Source organism: Elgaria multicarinata, chromosome 9, assembly GCF_023053635.1.
Source record: "Elgaria multicarinata webbii isolate HBS135686 ecotype San Diego chromosome 9, rElgMul1.1.pri, whole genome shotgun sequence".
Taxonomy (NCBI): domain Eukaryota; kingdom Metazoa; phylum Chordata; class Lepidosauria; order Squamata; family Anguidae; genus Elgaria; species Elgaria multicarinata.
This window is the reverse complement of record NC_086179.1, coordinates 5,787,868-5,808,469: the sequence shown is the minus strand read 5'-3', so window position 1 is coordinate 5,808,469 and position 20,602 is coordinate 5,787,868. Positions and strand designations below refer to the sequence as shown.

The following is a 20,602-nucleotide window of genomic DNA, read 5'->3' as shown; positions in this document are numbered from 1 at the left end:
CATTTGGATGCACAGGGATGATCCCGGGATATAGGCCTGGTCTAGCCATGGCCTAACAGCCAAATAAAATGGCTGTTATTCTCTTCAAGGGTGGGGACCTAATAAGGTAGGAGTCCACCCCCAGAGATGAATGGATTCCAGAGGGCTTGGTGTGTGTGTGTGTGTGTTCTGACTGGTATGGTTGGTGATCATGTTGACGCTGTTGTTGATTTGGACAATGCAGACAATACCCGGGAGATTAGCACGATCAATTCCAAGCAGCCTTGTGAGTTGGGGGTGAAGCAAGTTGCAAGATGTCTAGAACCCAAGTAGAGGAAATGTCAGAGCGAATACAAGCATGACACTAGTATGAGTTTGTTATTAAGTCTGTGCAGTGACAGTTACGGTGTGTCAAGAAAGCGAGTTTTCACCACCGTTGCATCTTCTCAGTGCTTTTCCACGCGGTCCAAGGCATTTTAACATCTGGCCCCAGTGGTGATGTAAAGAAGCCCTCCGTGGCAGGCTTGTGATAGTTTTGCAAGATCTTTTGAGGGTAATATTGCTTTGAGGGTACAACAGCTTAGACTCTGCAGTTGGTACACATCACTCTGGGGAAGGGATCTAGAAGGATCTCAGGTGGCTTCTGTGGCACTGAGTGCCTTTTACCAGCTTCTTCTTCTTCTTCTTCTTCTTCTTCTTCTTCTTCTTCTTCTTCTTCTTCTTCTTCTTCTTCTTCTTCTTCTTCATTTGTATCCTGCCCCTTACAAAGTTTAAAATATACATGGGGGGGGGGGGAAACAAAACCATAAACATTTAAAATACACAACAAAATTATATTAACATAGATGGAGGGCCAGACTATTCTCCAAAGGCCTGCTTGAACAAAAAAGTTTTAGCCTGCTTCCGAAAGCCCATCAAGGAGGGAGCCAGCCTAGCTTCCCCGGGAAGAGAGTTCCAGAGCACCGGAGCAGCCACCGAGAAGGCCCTCTCCCATGTTCCCACCAAGCGTGCCTGTGAAGAAGGTGGGACTGAAAGAAGGGCCTCTCCAGAAGATCTCAAAGCATGGGCAGGCTTATAAAGGAGAATATGTTCTTTCAAATAACCTGGACCCGAACCATATAGGGTAGGGTGACCATATGAAAAGGAGGACAGGGCTCCTGTATCTTTAACAGGAATGTAGAAAAGGGAATTTCAGCAGGTGTCAATTGAAGAGGGTGAACTTCCCTCTTCATCATAACAGTTAAAGCTACACTAGCTATAGTAGAGTGACCAGATACAAAAGAGGGCAGGGCTTCTGCAGCTTGAACTGTTGTGATGAAGAGGGAATTTCACCCTCTTCAATTGACACCTGCTGAAATTCCCTTTTCTACATTACTGTTAAAAATACAGGAGCCCTGTCCTCCTTTTCATATGGTCACCCTAATATAGGGCTTAGGCTGGCTTCCCAAACACAACCCTATCTGGTAGTGGATAACCTGGCTGCAGTGATCCATACTTTGGTAACCTCCAATTTGGATTACTGTAACACGTTCTACATGGGGACGCCTTTGAAAATGGTTCAGAAACTTCAGCTGGTGTAAAATATGGTAGTGAGAATTTTAACTAGGCCCTGTCTTGCCGGCACTGGCTTCAGATTCATTTCCGAGCCTGTAAAACCCTACGTTGCTTGGTACTTTGGTACCTGAAGGGATGCCAGGTTAAGAAATCATGGTTCTCCCAAGCTTTTAAAGAACTGTTATTTTAAGCCATGTGGCATGTTTGTGGGTTTGGCTCCTGCATTTATTGGTTGATTTCATATCTTTGATTTGTATTGTATTCAACGTGTTGGTTTTACTGTTTTTATAGTCTTAGATTTTTGTTAAGTTTTATTGTGTTTTTCTCTTTTAAAGTGATTGTACAGTGCCTAGGGGAATGTGTTTTATAGGCCTCTCTTAAATACAAATAATAAAATGAAATAAATAAACTTGAAGTCAACAGTTTGCTTCTGATCCTTTAAACATGTTTAAGAGATTGGCAGTGTTACAGCTACAGCGGGTCCTTAGACAATCACATTACCCGTCTCCTGTTGAATCCAGGGTAGCAGTAAATATCACTGGATATTGACTGTATGTTCGGAATATAGTAGCTTGAACCAACCATCAGTGAGTCCAGCCCAGAGCAGGAGTTCGAGGCCTGAAAAACAAGCGTCCACTGCTCAGTCTAGAGTCCTGCTATCAGAAAGATGCTTTCAGCTTCAAGCAGCGTGTTTAATACACAAAAACACGCTGTCACAGGGCTGGTTCAGTTGCTTTCGGACACTTGTTGGTTAAGAGTTTCAAATCTTTCAAAACCAGCTTTTGTCAGCCGAGACAGAGAGAGACTGGCTTCTTTTGTGAAACTAAGCTTCTGTTTCCATGTGCCATTTTTTCACGCCCCCTTTTTTCCCCTTGTTGCTTTATATTCAGCGCCAGAATAAGCAACAAAATTATTACTTCCTGCTCTGGCTGACATGGAGTTCTCTGCCCTTCTCCTTGAAACATCGCAAGGGGAGAAAAATAGCAAAAGAGGGTGGGGGATTAGATCGTTGTTGTTTTCTAGAGGACGGTGTTATATACGAGCTGCGTTCCCAATGTAGGAGCGGTGTTTTGTTGCCTTTGGTATATTTCACCCAGAAATCTGCAGAAAAGTAAACTTTTTCCTTTCCCCCAAGAGTTTACTAAATTAGGGTTCAGCATGTTTCTGACACAGTGACTTTTATGAAATTGGTTTTTATTAAAGTCTGCAGGTTGCTCTGGTTCCCGCCATGGCTTTGATTAAGCATGGTATTAGGATCATATCCTAGACTAACACAATTTCCACATCCCTGGCTGTGTTTTCAAAGAATTGTGATTAAAGTTCTGGCTGCTTTCCCACAATTGCTAATATCTGTTGAGGAGTTGAGGAGCCATCTTGGTTATTGGTGCTCAGGTTTCTTTTACAAATGGGCCTCTCTCTGCTTCCTCACCAATATCAGTAAGCTGCGTCTTTAGGGGTGAGCTACTTCTGCATTGAAATGCAAGGATTAAAGCTGTAACCAAATTAACACCGGGGTCTAGGGAACCAGAGTGTTGGATGCTTTCGAATGCCTAATGCACCTTTGATTGAATCTTGGGCAAAACAAAGCGACAAAATGAGGAGGTGGGGAAAAGCCCATCTGAAAAAGATTATGGATGAACAGGTTGAGTAATGCCATCTGACAGCTCAAATTCTGAACAATCTGATCATTTCTGCTGCAGATGGGAGTTGAAGCTTTGTACTTTGTGCTTCGCTGGCATACACAATCCATTTAGGGTGCCCTCTGGGAAAAGCCCGTATTATTACCCAGATTCTATGTACACATTACTTGATAATGAATTAATTCAGACCCCCTTTGTGTTCATGGAAATAATGGCCGTCTCCCACCCACCCCCTTGTTGTTGCAGATTGATAGAGATATCACAGCTCAGAATAGCCAAGCAGGATTTTCTCTTGTTTGAGCTTTGATGTAACAGATTTCAAGCCAGGCCGGTAATGCTTTCTTAGCCTGTTGAGGACCCAGCAAGTTTACCAGCATCGGGACCAATTTGTTAAACTTGCCCCTGGAGGGTTCCATAGTCCCTGTGACCCTGGAGCTGGCAAAATCTTTAATCTTTGGGCATTGTTCCAATCCCATAGCTGCCATTTTTAATCAACCTAAGATTATCTGCGTAACAGGACACACGGCGTATGGGTTTTATTGACCCGGATTGCATGATTAGGATAACAGATAATAGATTTGCTGATTTAAGATTACTATTCTGACGAGGGGGAGAATCCATCCTGTCTACACCAACAAGAACTTACAGATTCTTCAGTGACACTGCATAACTGTTTCTGGTCGTCCTCAGGTCATTTTGTGTTTGGTGAGAATTCTGCCATTTTTGCATACCAGAAAATAGACACCCTTTAAGGTACAACAGAACAATGTAGTCTTTCCTCCTAGCCCACAGGTCATCTGCCTCAGTGTCCTGCTAAAGCCAGGTCAAAACCCCTTGGGCAGAGAGGGGCAAATTCACATACCAAGGTTTGGGAGCAGGCTGAGGACAGAAACATGTCCAGAAGTAGGGATAGTCCCAAAAGCAACTTCAAGGTCTAACTATAGTGAAGCAGTCCAGAAGCGAGCATACTCTGGAAAGCAAGGTCTTAAGCAGAGGTTCAAAAGTTAGTAGCATAAGAGAGAGGTCAAGAAGCAGAGCACAGAGGACAAACCAGGTAAGCTGTTTTGCAAAAGGCTAAGAGCTGAAAGACATTTGTCATTTCAGCAGCTACCTGACCTCAACCGAGGGAGTCTGGTCTCCTGGACCCCAGCTGTAAGCACTCAGCTCTGCTCTCAAATGGACCTTTATTCACAAGGAGATCTGATACCTTGGGATTTCATGCTCCTTTGCCAGATTGTCATTTGAGCCTGCACTTTTTGGCATGACTTTTATTTTCTGGGGCCAGGAGGCAATTTACCCCCTTCCCTCTCGACTAGGAAAGGGGTTCTTTTGGCACTGGTGAGCTGGGCACCCGCCCCAGGGTTCTTTTCAGAATATCCTCTGCAGAGAGGACAGATTAGGTCTGTCCTTGGATACTGAGATCTTCTTGATCAGAGTATTGGATCTTGAGCAAATCATCTTTCTGCAGTGTTTGTGCCTTCTGCCTTTGTTTGATATTTCATATCTTCATCATCATCGGCTATTGGGTGGTATAGAAATGCAGTCAATAAATAAATAAATAGCTATACCAGCCAATAACCGAAGCTCTCTGGGCGGTTTACAACATTACATAAGATAATAACCACCCAGGGAGCAATAAATAAATAAATAATACCAGGAGGAGGGCCTTCTCTGCTGTGGCACCCCGGCTGTGGAATGAGCTCCCTAAGGAGGTTCGCTTGGCACCTACATTATATGTTTTTAGATGCCAGGTGAAGACCTTTTTATTCTCCCAGCATTTTAACAATCTATAAATACATTTTAACTTGGTGTTTTAAATTTGTAATTTTGCATTGCTGCTGTTTTGATCTGGTTGAGCTTTTATATTGTATTTTATATTATGCTTTTATACTGTTGTTTTATACTTTGAATGGTTTTAATTTTTGTGAACCGCCCAGAGAGCTCCGGCTATTGGGCGGTATAGAAATGTAATAAATAAATAAATAAATAAATGAATAATAAAATACAGCATATAAATACGGCATAGAATACAGCATAAAAATGTAAACATACAAATTATAAAACACTTCAGACAGCTAAAACGGTTTCAATAAAATACTAGATCTTTTTAGATGACTAGTATAAATGCCCCATCATAAGACCTTCATGTTCAAGCGCATTACAGTCATTGCCTTGTGCATACCCACAATGCACCCTTTGGTCCAGCTCATTATTACGGACATTTCTTCTCTTCCCAATGGCAAACTGAGACTGAGAGAATAAGGGCCAAAGGTTCTTCCAGAAGGAGAGCTCCTAGCCCTACCAGTTAAAAGACAACGTGGAGCTTTTCCATCTTTCCTCCCTTAGTGGGTTTTCTATGGTAAGAAAAAAGGTGGAAAAACCAGTGAGGGCTATAAATGGAAGATGGCATCAGCTGAACACCCACCCACCCCCGGGGCAGGGGCACAATTGCACACAAGCAGCACAATACACAGCTGATTGCACAGTAAAAAAAACACGCTTCTCTAGAAGCACCCCAAAAGACCATAAGTTACAACCCTTTGTCTGAAGTCAGGACCAGCCAAGAACCAATCAACCCAGCCATGGGTCATTCCATTTAGTCTATTTTGACTGTGATCCTAAACTCATTTACCAGAGAGCACGCGCCTTTGAGCACAGTGGGGATTACTTCTGAATAAGCGTGCATAGGATTGTACTGTTAGTTCAGTGTGCTTCTTTCCCAGTGGATCAGGCTGGGCAGTAAGAATATAAGAAACAAATAAAATATTCAGTTTAAAACGTGAGAGAGAGCGAGAGAGAGAGAGACTTGTTGCTATGAGGATACGTTGGCGAAAATACTGAAAAAGTAAATCATAGAATCATAGAAATAGAATAGCAGAGTTGGAAGGGGCCTACAAGGCCATCGAGTCCAACCCCCTGCTCAATGCAGGAATCCACCCTAAAAGCATCCCTGACAGATGGTTGTCCAGCTGCCTTTTGAAGGCCTCTAGGGTGGGAGAGCCCACAACCTGCCTACGTAACTGGTTCCATTGTCGTACTGCTCTAACAGTCAGGAAGTTTTTCCTGATGTCCATCTGGAATCTGGCTTCCTTTAACTTGAGCTCGTTATTCCGTGTCCTGCATTATGGGAGGATCGAGAAGAGATCCTGGCCCTCCTCTGTGTGACAACCTTTCAAGTATTTTAAGAGTGCTCTCATGTCTCCCCTCAATCTTCTCTTCTCCAGGCTAAACATGCCCAGTTCTTTCAGTCTCTCTTCATAGGGCTTTGTTTCCAGACCCCTGATCATCCTGGTTGGATGGAGGAATGGATAAAGAAACTGGGATCTATTACATTTAAGAACAATAATTCCAAGTATTCGGAGCGGGGGACTTTTACTTTGTTCTGGAATGGCAGCAGGCCAGACGCTAATCTAAAATGAGAAGTGCTACTCATGACCTAACAGCATGCGGCGTTTATGTCCAATTTACATCAGGACTAAAAGTACTGCTACGTTCTTCCAGTTGAGTTTGTGGTGAGGTGAGGGATTATGCTACAGCCGTGCTGTGCTATGGCATTTCCCCCTACGTGTGAATTCAGTGTACATTGGGATTTTAGGGAGCCCAAACAAAGCAATAAATATGAGAAATGACAAATACATTAATCATTCCTCCTCCTGCTGGATCCTGGGTCAGAAGAAAAGCTTGAATTTTAAACAGATTATAGAGCTGAAAGGAGGTTTTCTATATGTGCCTGATGTTCTGATCAAATGATAAAGTACAGTCATACTGAACTTCAACCTTTTGTACAGCCTACACAAGTGAAGGCACACACCGCAGCAATTCAACCCCCCGCTCATTTTTTGAAGCAGATGGAGTGAGAGTATCTAATAAATCAGGTTTTGAAATATTAAGCAGCAGCTTATTGGAATTCACGTGGGGGGTGAATCTGAGATGATGGCAGCTTTGGGGAGCAGCACTACAGTTGCAGGATGGAGATATTGGCAGAGCCATCTCTGCGCGTTGAGGGCATGACCAACTTTGCATACATTATATGCTATAATGCTCAGGAATCTAATCAATGGAGGGTAATCTGTTTGTTGCAATAAGCGTGGGATGGACAACCTGTGGTCCTCATCCTTATTTCAAAAGCCCTCTGCTTTTGATCAGTTTAGACCTCTGGCAAGACCATTCTGTCCCTCCACAGGAAGCCCACTGGCTGGGGTGAGAGAGAGAGAGAGTGAGAGAGAGAGAGAGGTGCCAGAAAGAGAAAAGGGGTGACTCCCCCAGTTTTGACTCTAAGGGTTCATCTACACCAAGCAGATATTCCACTACGAAAGTGGTATGAAAGCAGTATATAAAAGGTAGGAGCCACACTACTGCTTTATACTGGTATTGAAGTGCACTGACAACTGTTGGGGCCCGTTGACACGTACCATATACCACTTTCATACCACTTTCATAGAGTTATATCCTGCTTGGTGTAGATGTGTCATGGGCCCCAACAGTTGTCAGTGCACTTCATTACCACTGTAAGGCAGTAGTGTAGATCCTGCAGTGCAATTCAATACCACTATAGAGCAGTAGTGTGGCTCCTGCCACACTTTCATATACCACTTTCATACCACTTTCATAGTGGAATGTCCTGCCTGGTGTAGATGAGCCCTAACTCTGTCCACGTCTGGCTACAGCCCTGCCTACGATGAACAAATTACCCATGAAGAAATGTGGCCCTCAGCTGAAAAGAGGTTGTCCACAACTGCATTAACCACTGGAGCACCACTAGCTTGCCAATATGTGCATGAGATGACATGATAGAGGTGTACAAAATCATGCAGGGTATGGAGAATGTGGATAGGGAGACATTTTTCTCCCTCTCTCAAAATACTAGAACCCAATTGGAGGCTGATTGGTGGGAGATCCAGGACAAATAAAAGGAAAGACTTCTTCACACAATGCATAGTTAAATTATGGAACTCACTACCACAAGATGTAGTGATGGCCACCAATTTGGATGGCTTCAAAAGGCGGTTGGATCAATTCCTGGAGGCAAAGGCTATCAAGGGCTACTAGCCCTGATGGTTGTGTGCTGTCTCCAGTATTTGAGGCAGTAAGCCTGTGTGCCCCAGTTGCTGGGGAACATGGGCAGGAGGGTGCTGTTGCACCATGTCCTGCTTGTTCATCCCTGGCCGATGGCTGTTCGGCCACTGTGTGTGAACAGAGTGCTGGACTAGATGGACCCTTGGTCTGATCCTGCAGGGCTCTTCTGATGTTCTTATGAGATGTGATGAATTGAAACAAGCTGTTTTAATTCCAGTTTCGCATATTGATAATTCCAAGTGTTTAAGTCAGGACCCCAGGTAACTGGATTTTGGGGTCCTGTTGATGAATTTCTGAACATTTGACTGCTGATAGAGCCTACTGCATTTCAGGGTCAGCAAGAGCAGCCATGTTGAGTAGGGGCCATAGCTCAGCGACGGAGCACGTGCATTGCATGCAGAAGGTCTCAGCTTAATCCCTTTCATTTTATTGTTCGTGATTTTTAATTTTTGCTCTCCATTGTAGGCCACCAAGAGAACCTTTCTTATTAGGCAAACTATTAATAATCCAAATAAATAAAACCTCCAGTTTAAAGGATCACGTACTTGGTTAAAAAAAAACACCTTTCTTCTGCTTGAGACCCTGGGTGTTGCCACTGCCTGTCAGAGTTGACAATATTGGGCATCCTGGGCAAGTTGCTTTCCCGGGGGCGCTCCCCAAAGCCCCCCTCAGCCCTCCCTCCCTTTCCCCTTGTTAAAATGTATCCCGTAGTGGTGGGGATGGCAGTGGAGGTGGTGCCACCTTCGCCTCCTCTGCCACTTCCACCCTGCCCACACTGGAAATGCCTTTTTCAGACGCTCAGCTGATCCTGCAGCCAGGGTCAGTCCAGGAGGAAGGAGAGGGAGGAGGACCCACCATTCGCAATTCCAGGGGGTCATTTGGGGGCCCTCAAAACCCCGGAGCCCGGAACTTGCACCGTTGACTGGGCTAGATGGACAAAGAGTCTGTCCTGGCGTGAAGCAGCATCCTATGCTCTGTGTTCCTTGGCGGAGGGTGGGGGTGGGAAGAGTATATGGCCTACGCTCCTTGGCATTCTCAGGTCCTCATTGTATTTTGAGGAATGATGCAAAACCATTTTATTGGTTTCCTTGTTTGTTATAAAAATATTTATACGCCAGCTTTTGGCCCTAAAAAAAGCGCACCCCCCCAAGGTTGTTTACAAGCATTCAAATATGTTACAATTAAATCCTTGTACAAATTATACTTCTGTATTAAGCATCAAAAGCTTTTGCATGTCATGTAAATGAGCGTTGCTCCTGGACAGAGAGCCTCCCTTCCAGGTAAGGCATGACAAAGATGAAGGGAGGAAACTATAGGATAAATATGGAGGCCAGTGGGGACAGTTAATGGAGAACAATTAACACTGACATAGATGCATGAAGAGCAGGAGGAACCTCAGCGGGTTGCTATTTTAGGGGTCACCAATGAAGCAATATACAATTTCAGTGTTTTGACAGAGCATCTTCTGGGACTTGGAGTGAGATTGTAGGACATCATCCTTGGATTATCCAGTGTAGCTGCTTGAGGTAGCAAAATGTCTGGGATGTGCAGAAATTCCTGGATCCAAGCAAGATGGTTCAGAGATTTCGGGGTGGGGTGGGGACGGGGTGGGGACATTTCCAGTTTTAATTTATTTATTTTTGTAGCATACCCCTGCCATATCTTAAAATCCAAGACCACTTTTGACAGTAGTAAAACAAGGTCAAAAAAAGAGGACACGTAGAAGCATCGGTAGAATATTCCGCGTCCTTCTGCTTCAGTTGTGTTTAAGAGAGACGATCTCCAGCTTAATATGAGGCACATTTATTCTTTATTGACACTAAAATTTACAGCTCCTCTTTCTGCAAATGCACAGCACTCAAGGCGGCTCACAAATTAAAATGACATTAAAATGACAATAAAACTGCAGCAAACTCAAAACACGACATCATAAAAACAGATGCCAAGGTGGGCTGTTTTTCTTTATTGTTATCCCAACTGTATACTGGGCTTCATACTAGCTGGATTTATAGAAGGTGGGAAGCAGGCATGACTGCAAATGGGGAGACCTGGCACTGCCTCCTTCTCAGTGGGATGTCTGGCTGGAATGTCTGTAAAGCCAGGGTTTTTTGGAGTAAGGATGCAGCCTTCCTAATATGTCACAAAAGATGCATGCTCCTTAGAATCTCTCTCTGCCTGAGACTTTGGAGAGCCACTGCCAATCAGGGTTGACCATCCTAGGCTAGATGAGGCAGCCATTTGACTCAACACAAGGCATATTCATATGAGAGAAAGACTTAGGCCCTAGCTAGATCTAAGGTTTATCCCGGGATTGTCCCGGGGTCATCCCTGTTCATGTAAATGACACACAGGATATCCCAGGAGCAGGCAGAGATGACCCTGGATGATCCTGGAATAAACCTTAGGTCTAGCTAAGGCCTCAGTTGGGTTCAGAAGAAGTGTGACAACATATTTTTATGTATGTATTTTTATTCTCTGGAGAGGCCACCAGTGAGGGAGGAAGCAGCAGCCAGGCACCTCTCCACCGTGCCTGGGTCCAGCTCCAGCTGAGAGCCCCCTCCCTCCTGCCACCAACTGTCTCTGCAGAGGCCACCAGTGAGGGAGGAAGCAGCAGCCAGGCACCTCTCCACCTTGCCTGGGTCCAACTCCAGCTGAGAGCCCCCTCCCTCCTGCTGTCAACTGTAACTGCTGAACTTTGCAACTAAGATTGTAGTGCCTGAATTTGCTTTCCTTTCCCCCCTCCTCCTCCTCCCTCCCAATCCCCTTTCTTTTTGTGTCATGTCTTTTAGATTGTAAGCCTGTGGGCAGGGACTGTCAAGAAATACTTTTGTAAGCCGCCGTGAGAGCCTTTTTTGGCTGAATGGCGGCATAAAAATCCTTAAATAAAATAAAAATAAATATGTAGCTTAGAGCTCAGACTTCAAGGTGGTTTGCACAATTTGTGATAGGAAAGGTGATGGTCCCAGCAGAGGTGGTGTCCTGTGCCCATCCTTTGGCGCAAGCAAATTCTGGCAAGTTGACACAAAACAGCAGCAACAGTGAGAACTTTTATTGGAAACAAATCAGGTTTCATAGACGAGCTTCTTGGCTCCCGCAGCAAAAGCTGAATGATTGCAACTCTCCACAAATTATATAACTGATGGCAATTAGCTATAGGCTCAATACCGAATTCAAAGAACAGTCCGAAGCAAATAACTATAACCGGGTCAGAGATCCATACAACTTGGTTTCCCCATTGCAATTTCCCTGGTTCAGAATACAGGGAAAAGTGCTCGAATAATTCCTGACCTAAACCATTCCAGGCAGACAAAGGCAGTGGTTCTAGAGAAAGACCTAAGTAAAGCCACACATGCAGAGGTTTAGTCCAGCCATGAAAGTTGGGCAATGTGTGGCCCTCCAGATGTCTTTGGCCTACAACCCCCATCAGCCCTAGGCAGCACAGCCCACGCTGAGGGATGATGGGAGCTGTAGGCAAAAACACCTGGGCGGTAACACGTCGTTCAACCTGTACAAAAGGGAAGGCCGCTTAAGCCTCACTCTGTGTGTGTATTCTGTTTTGTTCTCTTTGGAACGTGACAAAGATTTTTCGAATGCTTGCCCCAAACTTTGATTTCTGAAAGGGGAGGTGGCTGTAGCACCTGAGAAGAGCACATCCTTTCATGTAGAAAGTCTGAGTCACAGTCCTTGCATCCCCAGCCAAAATAATCTGAGGTTGTAGGTTTAGGAAAGGCTTCGCTCTACTTGCTGTCCTGAAACGCTGTAGGTGGTACGGGGTTAGATAGATCGGTGATCTGACTCAGTGTAATGCAACTTTTTGTGTCCTTTAGTGAGTCAAGGACAGTTTTACAAGGAAGCCTCATACACTGACATCCTCTACTTTTTGCTAGTATTCAGTCCAAATGGTTGTAGTGCACCGGACCATGTCAGACATTGTCATATGTGTGGATGTGCACTTACTTTTCTTCTTCGTGATCTCTGTGCATTCACACATATGGGCTCTGTGCCTGTGCAGAGCCTCGTCTGAGAAACTTAGAATCATAGAATCATAGAATAGTAGAGTTGGAAGGGGCCTATAAGGCCATCGAGTCCAACCCCCTGCTCAGTGCAGGAATCCTCCTTAATGATAAACATAAAAAGACGAACATCAAATAATGAACATCAAATGACAAACATCTGGAAGTTCTCTAAATCTACAGTGGTTGAAAGTGACGGCCTGCCCACATTATGCCTTTTAAATGTAATGTTTGCTCCAAGGATTATTCAGATCCTTCTCAATAACTGCAGCCATTTCTCTACTGATGATTCTGCAATGCCAGACAGCCTCTACATTAAAACTTGTTTCCCTCTTCCATTTGTTCATGCATCTTCCTGTTGTTCTTTTCCTAGCTAGTGAAAGGCTACCTACTAACTTTGGCCTGAGCTATACCACTGAAAATGTCCTCAGGGTAAAGCATGCCCAAAAGCAACAATGGCTTTCTGTTTATTAATTTGATAACCAAAAGAAGGGAAGAAAGAAAGAAGGAAAGAAGTTATAGAGAATACAATTTCACACTATCATTTCCAAAAGTAAATAAAGAAGATCTCATATTAAAGAAACCTATGCTTGATTAACACAGATGTGCACAAGTACAATTTATTTATTCATGGTATTTATGTACCACTGAATATATTAAAACCCCTCAGCATACATTTAGATATAGTATTAAAAACACAACATCAAAAGAGAGCTCCGGCTATTGGGCGGTATAGAGATAAAATAAATAAATAAATAAATAAATAAATAAATAAATAACTTCCACAGCTGAGGTGTTTTAGGCGGGAACCCTTCCCCCCACTTCCCACTGCGCATGTGCTAACAGGTTCCTGCCTAATACCTCAGTTCTCTTTCGTACGCCATTGTGGCAACCTCATGGAGAACTTTGTTCAGGTTTGGAAAAAAATGTCGACTCCTGTGACGTTATTCTCATCGTGTCTCTTTTCTATCCTAGCTAGTACTTTCTGCCTTTTAAAGTACCACCTTTTTAAATTATTTTTTATTTATTTTTTGCCATCTTTGATCGCCCTACGGGGGGCACATGGCCCTCAGGACTCCATTCCGCAAGTGCTCAAAGTCCGGGAGTTAATTACCACCTTCCGAAGGAGGACGTTCTCTGTGCCTTCTTTGTCAAGGAGAAGGCCACGTAGTGGTCATTTTCCTTTCTAGCTAATGTGGTTGGTTCATGTATCATACCACCTCTGCCGTATTGTTTGCATAATAATTACTTCATAGAATCATAGAATAACAGAGTTGGAAGGGGCCTACAAGGCCATCGAGTTCAACCCCCTGCTCAGTGCAGGAATCCACCCTAAACATCCCTGACAGGTGGTTGTCCAGCTGCCTCTTGAAGGCCTCTAGTGTGGGAGAGCCCACAACTTCCCTAGGGAACTGGTTCCATTGTCGTACTGCTCTAACAGTCAGGAAGTTTTTCCTGATGTCCAGCTGGAATCTGGCTTCCTTTAACTTGAGCCCGTTATTCCGTATCCTGCACTCTGGGAGGATCGAGAAGAGATCCTGGCCCTCCTCTGTGTGACAACCTTTTAAGGATTTGAAGAGTGCTCTCATGTCTCCGCTCATGGAGGGGAGTGAGAGTGAATTGAGTTAAAAGCTCCTGATCTTACCATGGATTGTTGATTATCGTTTAGCTCACCTGAAGCTCTGATTAATACCTTCAGTGTATTTTTTACAAACAAAAGCAGTTGAAGTGTCAACAAGCATGTGAATGGAGAAGTTCCAGTAGATATTGTGTACTTTGACTTTCAAGAAGCTTTTGACAAAATCCCTCCTATCACTTATGGGATAAAAGGACAGGATCCGTAACTGGTTTACACAGCAGGAAGCTGAGAGTAGGAATAAAGGCAAAGTTCTCAAAAGGAAGAAGCACTTTTTAATGTGGTCATAAATGATCCGGGAGTTAGGGGTGAGCAATGAGTTGGCCAGGTTTGCTAATTATTCAGGAAGGTCTAATTATTCTTAGAGCCTCGTGTGGCACAGAGTGGTCAGCGGCAGTTACTGCAGCCGAAACTCTCCCCATGGCCTGAGTTCGATCCCAGTGGAAGCTGGTTCTCAGGCAGGCAGCCAGCTCAGGTCGACTCAGCCTTCCATCCTTCCGAGGTCGGTAAAATGAGTACCCAACTAGCTGGAAGAAAAGTAACTGCGACTGGGGAAGGCAATGGCAAACCACCCCGCTACAAAGCCTGCCAAGAAAATGTCAGCGAAAGCAGGCGTCCCTCTAGGAGTCAGCAATGACTCAAGTGCTCGCACGAGAGGTTCCTTTCCTTTTCTAATTATTCAGGAAGGTAAAAAGAAAATGGGATTGCGAAGAACTCAGATATGATCTATCTGGACTGGGTGAATGGGTATTAAAATAGTAGGGTGACCATATGAAAAGGAGGACAGGGCTCCTGTATCTTTAACAGTTGCATAGAAAAGGAATTTCAGCAGGTATCATTTGTATTTATGGAGAACCTGGTGAAATTCCCTCTTCATCACAGCAGTTAAAGTGTTAAGAAACATGTCAGTGAGGATAAAAGAGAATTATTATAAGATTATATGGAGGTGATATCTAACCCCGGTGAGATTAAATAAAATAAATAAGCGGAACTCAGCAAATTGCTGGAGAGGATGTCAAAAAAAAGGAACGTATTTACATATGTGGTGGGAATGTGAATTTGTTCAAAAATTGTGGAAAATGGTATTTAAAGAGATAAAAGATATTGTTGGAATGGAGATTGAAGAGACACCTATAGTGGCATTGCTATCATTATATGGAGAATTAAATTGTAATAAAGAAACAAAAGAACTGATAACGAATTTGCTGACAGCAGCAAGGTTGATCATATCTAGGACCTAGAAGATACAAGGAGATTATCATGTCGAAGATTGGTATAAAGAGATTTGGGATATTGCTATAAATGATAAATTGACATGTAATATAAAAGTAAGAAGAGGGATAACAAAAACGAATGATTTTGAGGGAATTTGGCATCAGTACCTAGAATATGTATTATCTAAGGGGAGTGGAAAACCACCTCCAGAAGAAACAATGAGATTTTGGAAACAGGAATAGATCCCGGGGTGGGGGTGGGGTGCACTTTATGTTATGGGATGATGTGAAAATATTAAATTAGAGATGTTATAAGGTCATTCAATTCTATGCATTATGATTTTAATTTGTAAAAAAAAAAAATTTTTTTACTGTATTGGTGTATGTTTAAGTTTAATAAAATATATAATTTTTTTTTAAAAAAGCTGCAGGAGCTATACTAGAGTGACCAGATTTAAAAGAGGGCAGGGCACCTGCAGCTTTAACTGTTGTGATGAAGAGGAAATTTCACCAGGTTCCCCATATACAAATGACACCTGCTGAAATTTCCTTTTCAGTACAACTGTTAAAGATACAGGAGCCCGGTCCTCCTTCCCATAGGGTCACCCTAAAAATAGTAAATGCTGTTCAATGTCAGTAACTGTAAAGTGAACTATCAGTGACTGACCAGCAAAAGGGATCTTGGTGTTGAGGTGGACAGCTTGATGAAAATAAGAGCAGTGGCTATGGAAAAGGAATTACGTTAGCGAGTATCAGTAATGGAATAGAAAATGAAATTGCCAACATTGTAACTCCTGTTTTTACAAATCTGTGGTGCAACCACACCTGGAATAGTGTGTACAGTTCCGATCACTGACTCTCAAACAGGATATTGTAGAGCTGAAGAAACGGCAGCGAAGGCTAACCAAAACGACCAGGGGGTGTATCAACACTTCTGTGAGAAAAAGATACAACGTTTGAGGTTCTTTTGTTTAAAAACATATAATTAAGGGGTTGGACATGATGGTGCAGAGTACAGAATTATGCATGATGTGGAGAAAGTAGACAGTTTTTCTCCCTCTCAAACGCTACTAGAATCTAGGGGCCAGCCAGTGTTCAGGACAGATCAAAGGAAGGACTCCTTCACGCAGCACATAGTTAAAATATGGTATTTGCTACCACAAGACATAGTGATGGCCACCAATTTGGAATGGAGAAATGGCCCAGGAGGCTGACACAATTTTTCCTGAGGGCCCTCACTCTCTTTGTTGAGTCAAATGACCTCTCTGCTTTTCCCCCCGAGGTTCTTAGGATAATAAAATGTGTAGGATGACAGCTAGAGTGACCTTGGTGAAAGACTAAGGACAAGCCTGAGTAAACATGAGCCATGGGCTATTTCAGGGCTTGTTCCATGGCAACGATGATGGCAAATAAATACATATTTCTTATCTGGTACCATTGTGTCTGCACAGAGACACCCAGCAGACCTTTTCTGGGGAGTCTGCATGGTCTCAAAATCGGTGGAGTGGGGTGGGGTGCATCTTCAAAGAAGAATAGAAGCCCCGTGGCTCTTGTGTCGGCTTTCTTAGTTAAAGTTATGGCTCTTTTGCCAGCAACAATACTCGTTTCACTGTTTTATCCAGATATCATTAGAGAACTGTTGCAAGATTCCCACTCCTCTATTTTTCAATTGAAATATTTAGATCCTCCACTGAGTAGAAATTTCTTCCAATTATTACAGCCAGCAGGATATGCATGGGAATGGTTTGGGCAGGTTTTAAAATTAGAAGCATCTATATCCTTGCTGAGAGAGGGCAACAGAGATGTGTAACATGATTGCCTGGACCAGTTCCCCTTGAACTCTAAAACAGCATCTGTTCAAGCTTAGGATTTTATGCAGCAACATTTTATTCCCTTCTCCACAAGCAATTCTGTTGTTCAACTTTGTCCCAGATACCCACGTTTTCTGCATCTCCACAAGTGGTTGGCTACAGTATGAACAGAGTGCTGAACTAGATGGGCACTTCGTATGTTCTTAAGGGTTATTTTATGTTGGGACTTGCAATATGTTCACTACAAAGCCTGTTTTCAGTGGCTGGGCTGACCCCTCTTGTCAGGGTTGCTCTAAGGATAACCGAGTGTATATGAATATGAATGACTCTGAACACTTGAAATGTGCTATAGTTGTTGTCAAACATTCCCAGCTTTGTTTTGTTTATTAATACGATATTTATGCCTTTCTAAAATCAGACATTTTTTGCTGCTTGCTTAAAAGCGAGCTGTGAAGAGCTTGGGCATGTTCCAAATTTAGGACTCCACAGCTGGAAAGGCACCATCACTGGTACCAACCTGCTGCACTTAAGGCAGTGACAGGACCCTAAGAAGGGCCTCAGAAGACGAATGAAGCCCTAGTGTGAATGAAGCAGTTTCTTTTCAGGCTTAAAATTAGTGGTCCACTGCACTCTTACACCACCACGCCAATTCAAATTAGTGGTACACTGCACTCGTACACCACCACCACGCAGTGCTGGCATGCCTGCTGTGCATGTCGAAGGTCGCAGATTCAATTCTTGGCATCTCCAGTTAAAAGCATGAACCAGCAGGTGATGAAGAAGTCCTCTCTCTCTTGAGAAGCTAGAGAGCTTCAGCTAGCTGGAGTTGGAAATACTGGGTAGATGGACCAATGGTCCTGACCTGGCATAAGGTAGTTCCAAGTCTCCTTAACAGTGACCCACTCTGAATATTTCTGTATGAGTTACTGATCCGGACTTGCCCTCTAACAGAAGCAAGCAAGCCGAGAACAGTGGCATGTAGAGATTCAGTGAGCAGCTTCTCCTGACAGTGGGCAATTCGGCAAGAAGTCTCCACATTAGATGCAATTAGATCATTCAGTCCTGCCCAATGCATGTAAAGTAGCAGAAATTGGCCTATTCTATGGAGCTCAAGAGAGGAATTGTTCTTTGGAAACAGGGATGTATAAAATCTGTTCCACTTTTCGTAGATTCTCTGGCGATTTTCATCCCATTGTCCACTCATTTGGCATGTCTACACCAGGGAAGGGGAGGAGAAGGATCTCATGATAGGCTAATTGCGAGATCCTCCCCCTGGGTTCACACATGGTGTGCAATATCCAGGGAGGAAGGGGGATGTCACGCCCACCATTTTTTTTTTTTTAAGAAGAAGACAGGAGCTGGAGCGCACCTGCACTCCAGCGAAAAAGTAAGTTCAAAAGAAGAAGCCCTGACCCCACTCTCCACCCATCCCTGATGGGCCTGGATTCCCCCTGTCCAGCTCCTTTCCTCTGATGACCCCCACTACTCGCGGGGAGGAGAGAAAAAGCCAGGATGGGTGGCCACACCACCGGCGGGCCTCGGGATTGTGCCAGGACCGCGGGAAAAAAGTGTATGGCAATATCCCAGGGAAATGGAGGGATCATCCCTCCCTGCTCCTGGTATCCCCTGTGTGTCATGCGGAAGCACAGGGACAATCCCAGGATGATCCCTGGGACATTGCCTGGTGGAGACATGCCCATTGATGGAATTGGATTTTTTTTTAATTAGAATGTCGTTCAAATTGTGTCAATTCACATTAGCAAAGAATCACATTAGCACTAATGTTTTTTTGTTTTGTTTTTTCATTTTACCTTGTACACCGCTCCGGAATTTTTCAATGGGGAGCAGTATATAAATATTCTAAATAAATAAATAAATATTAATGTACACTTGCGCAAATCCCCCTTAGAAGTAAAAAAGACTGGCCTTCAAGTCTGCAGAATCCACGTGACATGGAAAAGGCCGGTCCACTGTGGAATCCACAGGCCAGATTCAAAGAAATCTGTATTCATTTGAATCGGTTGCGGATTTCTCCAACGTCCCTATCTGGAAGTATTGGGGATCTTGCTCGTATATATATCTGCTGTTTATATGTGCAGTGGTGGTGCTGTTTATATATCTGCAGTGGTGGTGCTGAGTCTACAAGCTTTTGACCCTAGCACAGCACTGACATTACAGGCTCCATTACGGAAATGTACAGCTATATTACTAATGGCCCCCCATCCAGGGCCGGCGCTACCATAGAGGCCACTCAGGCAGCCACCTAGAACACCAAGGTAAGGGGGGCGCCGAACGCCACACCCGGAAGCCGCTCTCCCACAGCAGCTCTGAGAGGGCGTCTTCCAGGCGTGCCGTTCCGAAGCCGTCTGCCCCAGCGTCCTGGCTTTGCTTCGGCTGGGCGCCCCCCAGCCGAAGTGAAGCCTCGCCCGCCCCATCCCACCCCAGCATCCTGGCTTCGCTTCGGCTGGGTGGGTGCCCAGCTGAAGCGAAACCAGAACGCTGGGGTGGGGGCGGGCGGCCTCGGAACGGCACGCCCCGAAGTCATTCTCCCAGAGCGGCTTCCGGCCGTGTGCGCCATTCCGAAGGCGCCCCCTGGGGGTGGGGGTGGGTGGGTGAAAGCAGCTCACCTGCCTAGGGCGCAAAATAGTCTGGCACCGGCCCTGCCCCCATCACTTGACTCACAAAGATAGTCAGGTAGGCACACTTGCCTGAGAGCGCACCACAGGGAAGCTATCCTTGAATCTGTAATAATTTTTTGCTTTACCTTCTGCCCCTCCTACTCCCCAATAAGAAACCTTGTCATTTATTACCAGTCAAATTAAATCAGCAAGCACTCTTCCTTTATACAGCAGCTGGAAAACATTTAAGGTCTTCTTTTTTTCTTTTTTGCTTGCTATGAAAAGGAAACCATAATCCATTTTGAGCCATAAAGACATGAAAAATAAAATAATTGTTGTTACGCATAAGAGATTTCTAGGAATGGTGAGAAGGCTGCAAAAGCCGCAGCTCCTGGAATTTGTTGGACGGACGACATCCCTGGGAGTTGTAGTCAAGCACACCTGGAGGGCACCATTATTATTATTTATTTATTTATTTATTTATTTATTTATTTAGCACCATCAATGTACATGGTGCTGTACAGAGTAAAACAGTAAATAGCAAGACCCTGCCGCAAAGGCTTACATTCTAATAAAATCATGATAAAACAATAAGGAGGGGAAGAGAATGCACCAAACAGGCAGTATAAAAGTCAGAACAAAATCAAGTTTTAAAAGCTTTAGGAAAAAGAAAAGTTTTTAGCTGAGCTTTAAAAGCTGCGATTGAACTTGTAGTTCTCAGATGTTCTGGAAGAGCGTTCCAGGCGTAAGGGGCAGCCGATGTAGGCCTGATTTGAGGTTTCTGGGAGCGTGATTCTACCTGCAAACAAGGCACACATTCCTTGCAAGATCACTACACCTTTTGCTTTTGCAGTTTCAGCAAATTCAGCGGGGGCAGGAGACCTGCAAAAATGGCCAGGGAAGCTGCATGTGACTGGCGAGTGGCATGTTACCCACCCCTGATGCAGGACTCTCTCTCTCTCTCTCTCTTGCTTCTCCATGGGGTTTTTAAGGTTGTTTTTAATGTTTTTATTTGAGTATGGTTATTATTTTCTGATTTTTTTGTAAACGGTCTTTGTTGG

The 20,602-nt window shown here is 44.1% G+C and overlaps 1 protein-coding gene across 2 annotated transcripts in view; it reads left to right on the top strand.

The window, feature by feature from the left end:
• Nucleotides 1–20,602, top strand: part of EXOC4 (exocyst complex component 4) — a 525,908-nt gene that overhangs the window by 226,832 nt on the left and 278,474 nt on the right. The window lies entirely within an intron of this gene.